Raw genomic sequence first — 10,090 nt, 5'->3', positions numbered from 1 at the left:
CCGGCTTCAAAGGACTTTTTCACAATATGTTTATCATAAAATGCTTTTGTCCTTACCTTGTAAATTTTTTAACTATCATAGGCATCATTTCTCAATTCCTCTAGCTCATTGAGTTGGAGTAAACGGTCCTTTCCAGCCTTATCAAGATCAAAGTTGAGTTTTTTTATTGCCCAAAGTGCTTTGTGTTCTAACTCAACCGGAAGATGACAAGGCTTCCCATAAACAAGTCTATATGGAGACATGCCTATTAGAGTCTTGTAAGCTGTCCGGTAAGCCCACAAAACATCGTTCAATTTTCTTGACCAATCTTTTCGGGTTGGATTGACAGTTTTCTCAAGAATATGCTTAATTTCCCTATTTGACACCTCGACTTGCCCACTTGTTGGGAATGGTAGGGAGTGACCGCTTTATGTGTGATGGAGTATTTCAAGAAAAGTTGTTTCAAGAATTGATTACAGAAATGTTTTCCTCCATCACTTATCATAGCCCTTGGCATACCAAAACGAGCAAAGATATTTGATTTAACGAATGCAATTACCACGGAGTGGTCATTCGTTTTGGTAGCACAAGCCTCAACCCATTTTGAAACATAATCAACGGCAACGAGGATGTATTGAAAGCCATAAGACATTGGAAATGGTCCCATAAAGTCTATGCCCCATACATCGAAGATTTCAACAACGAAGACTGAAGTTAAGGGCATCATGTCTCTCTTTGACATTGATCCCAACTTTTGGCACCGAACACACACCTTGCAAAAGTTATAGGCATCTCGGTGGATAGTGGGCCAGAAAAGCCCACTCTGAAGAACCTTCAAAGCGGTCTTTTTTCCACTGAAATGCCCACCACAAAGCAAGTGTGTGACAAAACACAAGGACGCTCGGAACTTCACTTTCTGGCACACGTCTTCTTATGATTTGATCCGGGCAATAACGAAACAGAATGGGATCTTCCCAATAGTATTTCTGGATGGTAGCAAAGAATCGGTCTTTTTCTTGTTTTGACCAAGTAATGGGAAGTTTGCCGGTTACAAGATAATTAACAATGTCGGCGAACCAAGGCAACATCCCATTTGAGATTTGAAAGAGTTGTTCATCAGGAAATGATTCATGAATTTCAAGATTTGGAGAAGATTCAACCATTAATCTAGACAGATGATCGGCAACGACATTGTCGGAGCCCTTTTTATCCTTGATTTCAAAGTCAAATTCTTGAAGAAGTAGGATCCATCTTATCAAGCGAGGTTTGGTTTCCTTTTTCATTAAAAGATGCCTAAGAGCGGCGAAGTCGGAAGCATCACACATAATCTCAAATGGTAATGACCAATTTGGAGGTTGCATGATGGGAGCGGATGATAGAAGAGTGCGAAGTTGATGAAAAGCACTTAGGCATGCTTCATTAAAGACAAATGGAGTCTCCTTGGCGAGAAGGTTGCACAAGGGTCTAGCAATTTTGCTAAAGTCTTTGATGAACCGGCGATAAAAACCGGCATGTCCTAGAAAGGAGCGGATTTCTCTCACCGTAGTAGGTGGAGATAATTCAGAAATTAGCTCAACTTTGGCTCTATCTACTTCTATTCCTCTTTTAGAGATGACATGTCCAAGCACGATTCCTTCTTGAACCATGAAATGGCTCTTTTCCCAACTTAACACAAGATTAGTCTCACGACATCTTTGAAGCACTTTTTTGAGATTTTGGAGACACGAATCAAATGAGGACCCAAAAACCGAGAAGTCATCCATGAAGACTTCTAAATACTTCTCCACCATGTCCGAAAAAATTGACATCATACACCTTTGGAAAGTGGCAGGAGCATTGCACAATCCAAAAGGCATCCGTCGATAAGCAAATGATCCGAAAGGACATGTGAATGTGGTCTTTTCTTGATCTAATGGATCTAGGGCCACTTGATTGTACCCCGAATAACCATCTAGGAAGCAATAGTATTGTTGCCCAGCCAATCTTTCTAAGATTTGGTCAATGAAAGGCAATGGAAAATGGTCCTTCCTAGTGGCAGAATTCAGCTTTCGGTAATCTATGCAAACACGCCATGAAGTGGCAGTGCGTTTCGAAATAAGATCACCCATAGCATTTTCAACAACTGTGATTCCCGACTTTTTAGGAACCACTTGAGTTGGACTAACCCATTTGGAATCAGAGATAGGATAAATGATTCCCGCATCTAGAAGTTTCACAACCTCCTTCATGACAACTTCCTTCATATTTGGGTTCAATCTCCTTTGAGCATCCCTAAATGGCTTTTCATCCTCTTCCATGTGTATGCGATGCATATAAATAGAAGGGTCAATGCCTTTTAAGTCAGCCACACTCTATCCAATGGCTTCTTTGTTAGCTTTAAGCACTTCCAAAAGATCATTCTCTTGGTTATTTTCAAGATTGGAAGCAATGATGACCAGAAGAGTCTCTTTTGGGCCTAAGAAGGCGTATTTCAGATTTGATGGAAGGGGCTTAAGCTCAAGAATAGGAAGAGAGATGAGAGATGGAACTGGTGGAGTACTAGAGAGTGAAGGAAGAGGTTCTTTCTTGCTTTTCCAAAGTGGGTAATCCAAAGTGGCCACAGAGTCCATTAAAGCATTCACCTCACTTATGGATCCTTCTGTGTCAAAACCACAACTTTCAAACATTTCACAAAGGCACGCCTCAAGAGGGTCCTTAAAGAGAATAGAGGGAAGAGTCTCCTCTATGGTTTCATCTAAGACATCTACTAGGAAACACTCGTCTTCATCTGTGGGGATGTTGACTTGCATTGAAAACATTAAGTTTAACCATCATGTTGCCAAAAGAGATGTCCATAATGCCGGATCTACAATTAATGGTGGCATTGGCAGTGGCAAGGATTGGCCTTCCTAGGATGACTGGAATGTGATTGGTGAGATTAGGGACTGGCTCAGTATCTAGTACCACAAAATCAACCGGGAAAATAAAATTTATCAACCTTAATTAGAATATCCTCAACAATTCCCCTTGGTTTCTTAATTGATTTATCGGCTAGTTGGATTACTACCGATGTTGGCTTCAAGTCCCCTAATCCTAACTGCAAGTAAACAGAATATGGAATGAGATTGATACTTGCACCTAAATCAAGGAGAGCTCTACGAACCTCTTGGTTTCCAATAACACAAGAAATGGTAGGAGCACCCGGATCCTTGAACTTAGGAGGAGTGTTAGACAGAATAATGGAACTCACTTGTTCCGTTAAAAGCACTTTCTTAAGGTCCCTTCCCTTACTCTTCCTCTTTTGTGTGCACAAGTCCTTTAAGAACTTTGCATATGGTGGAATTTGCCTAATTGCATCTAGAAGAGGAAGATTAATTTTTACTTGTTTAAACACTTCCATCATATCATGAATTTTCCCTTCTTGTCTCCCAAATGATGAAGTCTCTCTCAAAGCTTGAGGAAATGGAGCTTTTGGCTCATAAGGCTTCTCTAATTGGGGAGATGATGATGAAGACGACGGAATGTCCATTTTGGAACCACTAGCATCCAAAGAAATAGGAAAAGGATTTGGAATGGGACGGATGCTACCACTTGGTTGCTTTAGTTCATTATCCTCCTTAGGTACCTCTACCTTATTATCCACTTTCCTACCACTCCTTAAGGTAGTAATTGCTTGAACTTGCTCATTTCCAGAAAATTCTGATGAAGGACTTGCTTGCGCCATAAATTGCCCCTTAGGATTGGTCTCAGTTTGACTAGGCAACTTACCTTTCTCTCTCACATTTAAAGAATTAGCTAATTGCCCAATTTGAGCTTCAAGCTTTGCAATTGATTGAGAGTGAGAATGAAACAATTGATTATCTTTTCGAAGATCACCTAAGGCTTGCAAGACCTTGTCCTCAAAAGTGGAACTTTTAGGAGGCGCTTGATTTGGATTAGAGTAAGATTGAGAATTTGATGCTTGAGGTTGAGAATAGGATTGAGAATTTGATGCTTGAGGTTGAGAGTATTGATTCACATTCTGAGGATAGAATGAAGGATGGTAACCTTGAGAATTCTGATTTTGATTTTGGAGATGTGGGGGAACATACTTTGCTTGGTTACCTTGATTTTGAGGAGGGTTTGCACCGTCTCCTTGATTTCTCCATGCAAAGTTAGGATGATTTTTCCACCCCGGATTGTAAGTATTGGAATAAGGGTTGTTCCTTTGATGAATGAAAGCTGCATTTGCTTGTTCTTGAGACTCACTTGGTATGACTTGTCCAAGAGGGCAATTTGAAGTATGGTGAGTGTAACTAGAACAAGTCATGCACATTTCATTGGAAGGATGAGAATAAGATTGAATTACCGGACCTTGATTCAAAAGGAATTTATCAAATCTTTGAGTAAGATTTTTGACCTCGGCGGCAATTTCCATGGAAGAGTCAATTTGATTTAGAGCTTTCTTTCCTCCCATATTTGCTAGGTGACCACCCCTAGAAGATGAAGATCTATGCATTGAGTTTTCACTCATTTTTTCGAAAAGAAGCCAAATTTCATCTTCATTTCTTTCTATGTAGCTTCCGCCACAAGAAGCATCAACAATGCCCTTATTGGCATCGGATAAACTTGAAAAGAAACATTGAACTAATTGCACTTAGGAATGTCATGATGTTGACATTTCCGTAGCAAGTCATTCAAACGTTCCCATACTTCATGAAGGGGTTCTCCTTCTTGTTGTTTAAATTCATGAATGGAAGTTCTCATGGCATCGGTTCGACTTGCGGGGTAATACTTTTTTAGGAACTCTTGTTACAATTGTGCCCAAGAGGTGATTGTATTTAGCCGCAAGTTGTTAAACCAATATTTAGCTTTATCCCGAAGAGTGAAAGGGAAAAACTTCATTTTTAGGACTTCTTCCGGAACATCCGTGATTTTCACGGTGGAACAAACTTCCAAGAACTCATCTAAATGTTTACAAGGCTCTTCATTGCTCAACCCATAGAAAAGGGGGCACATGTTAATGGTGGAAGCCTTAATTTCATAATGATGAGCACGAAAATTTGGCAATTGAATGCAAGTGGGTGCATTATATTGATTTGGAGTGTAATGATCCCTAAGGACCATTGGAGGATTGAGAGGAGGATATGGCATTTGACCTTGTTGATGATATGCCATTTGACCTTGTTGAGGGTATGCCATTTGAACATATTGTTGTTGTTGCTCACCAATTGGGGGAACAACATTTGGCCTTGGCATCCCTAGATTAGGTTGTTGCACCGCATGATTAACTGGTTGTGGCATTCCCAATGGTGGATGCACACCTTGAGGATCCACAATATGAACTTGTGGTGGGTGGTGCATACCATTACGATCCACATGACCAAGATCTACAATGGGATCTTCAATTGGATCTATTGGGTCTTCCATTAAAGGTGATGGAAGATCAAAATTTGAAAGATTAAGATGACTATCCCTAGTACTACTTCTCAAACGCCGAAGAAAAATTTCGAGATTTTGATTTACAGGAGCAAGAGGACGATTAAGTGATCTACGACCATGCATGCACTAGAACAAGTCAACACACCAACATTTCAAAATTTCAATCTTCACATACGATGTTCCCAAACTCCTCAATAATATCAATGCACTTAAAACAAATAAATGCCTCCACACGGACCGATGCCTTCTACAAGAAGGTATACTTGGACTTAAAAATAAAACAATTCAATTTAAGCCTCTAATTGGGCTGTCCAAAGCATGCAAGATAGTAAACAATTAAGCACAAAAATTAAAGAGAAACTTACAAATGGTCCTTAAGCAACTTCAAAATTTTTTTAATTGCTTCCAAGTCCAGCGTTTGCTCCATTTTGCTTCAAGTACCTAATTGACAAATCAAATGAAAAAATAAAAATTAAAATGACTTAAAAGTAAACAATCAACAAAGAACTAATGTCTAATTCAATTCTTTTAAAAACCGTCAGATCCTCGGCAACGGCGGCAAAACTATGGTGTGACCAAGCGTGTGCACAAAATAATGCACAACACTTTAGGTTTATAAATAATATCAAGTGAGCACCATATTTTAAAATTTATAAAACCACTAAACACTTATACTATGGAGTATGAAGTGAGTAGGGATCGTCCCAAGAGATCTAAACAATTATAGGTTTTCCAGAATTGAATTCTACTTTAGTGCTTTTGTGATTACTAAAAAGGTTTGGTTTTGGGATTAGACTAATTTTAAACTTAATAATGCAAATAAAGAGTAGAATATAAAAGATTGGAAAGAGACTTAGGGTGTAGGATTCACCACTAAGTACATTCTTTAACTCACTCACTTTCAACTAATTGGGGAAATAATTAAATGTAATTATAATGTAGTTAATACTTGCAAAGAAAAGTATGAAGCATCAATTTCAAGCTTGAATTGCATACCTAATGACAAATAAACTAAGTGTAGTGCAAATCTCCAATCCAAAGAATGGTCCATCAATTCAAGTTACAATTATAGCTTACATTAATCTAGAAGATAATGCAATTGTGACAAAAAGTATAGAATTCAAACATAAGTATGGATGGTCTACTTATCTAATAATTGAATTGCAATTAAATTAATTAATCTTAAATTAAACTAATTAAAAATGAATTTAAAACTAATTAGACAATAAATTAACCTAAACATGTAGTGCCATCCATCAAATAAAAGTAATTTTTCATCAATTTGAATACGATTACAACTAATTAACCACATGCATAGACATCACAAGAATCAATTTACAAGGAATTCAAGTGTATAGCTTGTTTATTCATCAATAACACATAAGACAACATGAGATTAATACGAATAAACAATTAAAAGAATTAAATCATGTTATTCAAGCCTATACATCAATTACATAAATAAATCCCCAAAAAGTATGAAAATAGAGAGAGAATAGGTTACATGCTTAGGGTTTATCCAACCCTAAGTAGGAGAATTAGCCACTCATGGTTGATGGAGTTGAAGACAGAACAATCTCCATCCTTGGATTCATCATCTCTGAGCTTCTTCTCAAAACTCTAGCCTGTTCTTGCTTTTTCTCCTCTTTCCCGTGTTTTTCCAGAGAGAAAAAAATACGATACAGAATAATAAAACTTAATCCTCTTAATAATATTCACCTAAATAAAATAAATACTAACCCTAATCTAATGGCTCACCGGGCCTTAAGTAACAATCCTATTAAAGCCCAATAGTTCACAGAATAAGCCCAAACAATAAAAAAAATCTGTAATATTGCCAAGTCCTGGGGGATCGATCCCCAACCCTGGGGGATCGATCCTCCCAGAGTTGGAAATTTTCTTTAAGCCCTATTTAGCTCCATTTTAGCCCCGAGCTCATTAGTTTGCTTCTTCATCTTTGGGAACATCATCAAAGGCCTGAGATTGACCGCTTTTGAAGAATAAACACATTATACGAGCAATGCGCTGCGACCTCCTTTTTGCCATTTTCTGAGCTTTTTCTGAATATCTTTGCTTGACTCTAAAAAGGCTTTAATGGACCGTTCTTAGCTCATTTTAACTTTATTGCCCTGAAATATACATAAACATAAATTAGGGCTAAAACATGAAATTAAGATAGATACAAAGACTGAAATACCCTAGCTTAGGTGCTGAAATGTGTAACATTTAAGCACTTATCATTACTGCACAGGCACTATTCATTTCAAATAAAATTCATATTATTTGTGTTATAGACTGAGTCGCATATTAAATGTTAATAAAAATATATATTTTTAATATAAAATAAATTAAATATTGTATATTATTTTCTATTTGATAAAAATATATTTTAATATATAATATATTAAATAATAATGTAGATTATTTTTTGTGACAAAATAATTTTTGATATAGAATATAATGTTATTAAATTATTAAGCAATAGATATTTTATATTATTATATATCATATCTATATTAATATGTAAATATTAAATTATAATTAATTTACTATATTATAACACAATATAAATTTTATTACATATAAGATATATTATTTAATATTTTTTATTCATAATAAATTATCATTGCTAAATATATTATATATCATATAATAAATGTATACATCATGCATATACATGTATTTATATACATAATTGGTGGGAATCTTTTTGTCTTGGTATATCTAATTTTGTACTTATAATGTATATTAGGTATTTTTAAGATTTATAATTTTAAATTAGATTTTTTAGATTTATGGCTTTTTGATATTAATGGAAGCAAGTGTCGTGACTTAGTGGTTGGGTTGCTCCCTATGTCCGAGAGTTCGTGTTCAAGTCATTTACCCTCCCTCTCACCCCCCCCCCCCTTTAATCAATAACTCTTAAAATTCTTGCCATGAAAAAAATAAAAAATTTAAAAATATTATGTACATTTTTGTAACAAACATGTTGTATTACTAAACACAGTTATTGTTTTATATTTTCAAATTTGTAACAACAACAAGTGTTAATAAATATCATTTCTGTTTTCTATTTTCATTCAAGAAAGTAAAATCATGTTTATGCTTTCTTAAGACTACAAAAACAGAAAACGAAAACATTACTAAACGCAAGAAATTAAAAAGTAAGTTCAATAATTATAATTTTGTTTTCTAGAAGATCCCATTGATGTTACGCTTTCATTTGGTTTCAATTTCCATAAAATAATGTTCAAATTAATTCGATATTATTTACTTTATAAATGTTCCAACTTCTTAAAAATGTAGACGTCTAAAATGATTTTTTGATCCAATACATATATTTCAAATAAATTAACTCAAAACAAAACAAGACATCCAGTTTATATCCCACAGAATTCATGCAAGTGTGAGTCATAATTAGAATTTACCTCATCTTCATCGACCATGAGACAAAGATTGACCAATCCATATATATATACCCACACACACATATATATATAGCTCAGTGGGAAGCTCTTGAAATCAAAGGGGCATCACAAGACCTAAATCATTTCTTCTGTGAAATCAAAGGGCATTGCCACCAACATCACCAATTGTATTTGATACACACCACCAATTGTTTCACAAACCCAAAACCAAACACCAAACAATGAAGAACCCTTCCCTCTCTTCATTTCTTCTTCTCTTCATTTCTTCTTCTCTTTTCTCTCTAATTCTTTTCTTATGCTTTATTAGATTCAATCTACGACAGTTTCCGTCAATGCCTCTCTAAGAACTCACCAGCAGACCCAATTTCCGCCAACACTCTCTACAACCCTTCAATCTTACATAAAAAACCGTCACTTTAACACCTCCACTACCGCGAACCCCTCACTCATCATCAGCCCTCTCCGCGAATCCCATATCGGCCCTGTCGTGCTTTGCCCCAAAATTCTGGGGAGCTTGCAAGTTCAAGATTCTGGTCATTTGTGACTTACTCTCTTAATCAATTCCTTTAACTTATTTCTTTTTATCGGGAGTGTTTGTAGAGAGAGAAAGAGAGAGAGACAGAGGAAAGAGAGGCGATGATGGTTGTGGTTGTCGGCAATGGCGATAGTGGCGGTGGTTGTCGAAGGCGAGGAGGTTGCAGTGGCAATGACCATGGTGGGTAGGCTGTGGGTGGAGGAGATGAATGATACAAATAATTACTTAGAATATATATATATATATATATATATATATATATATATATATATTTTGATAAACAGTGTTACAGTAGAGAGAGTAATTTCTACAAACAGTGCAGAAAATAGAGAAACTTCTCTTCACAAAATTAGAAAGTACTTTTTTAAAACAAAAAAGTGAAAGTATTCTATTAAACACGATTTTTACTTTTGATTCTCGATTTTAGGAATTGACAGCAGAAATCAGGAATCATTCATGTTAGTAAACAAGCCCTAAGAAAACTAGTTGATTGATTTTTGGATTAATTACTTGAAATTGTCATAATTATATCAAACTCTCTCTTTTATTTGAAAATTTATACAAACCTCACATGTCAAAAATTTATTTTAATTTCATCAGTGGAGTATGAAATTTTATATTTTACTCTTAATTATACTCTTTTAATTGAATGAAACAAATTTGTGATGAGCAAAATTGATTTTTTTAATTTCCAATTACAAGTCGGTGCAAAAAGAAAATATGCTTAGAGGTGATAACTTTTCAAACT

At 35.6% G+C, this 10,090-nt stretch overlaps 1 pseudogene; it reads left to right on the top strand.

Annotated features, from left to right (window-relative positions):
• The first annotated feature begins 4,600 nt into the window (after positions 1-4,600).
• Positions 4,601-4,698, top strand: LOC132272212 (small nucleolar RNA R71; annotated as a pseudogene).
• Positions 4,699-10,090: the final 5,392 nt, after the last annotated feature.

The sequence above is a fragment of the Cornus florida genome, unplaced genomic scaffold (genome assembly GCF_030987335.1).
Source record: "Cornus florida cultivar Cherokee Brave unplaced genomic scaffold, ASM3098733v1 CherokeeBrave_3.0.0_Hap2_Chr08, whole genome shotgun sequence".
NCBI lineage: Eukaryota > Viridiplantae > Streptophyta > Magnoliopsida > Cornales > Cornaceae > Cornus > Cornus florida.
The sequence above is the reverse complement of the archived record's forward strand: the minus strand, read 5'-3'. Positions and strand labels throughout refer to the sequence as shown.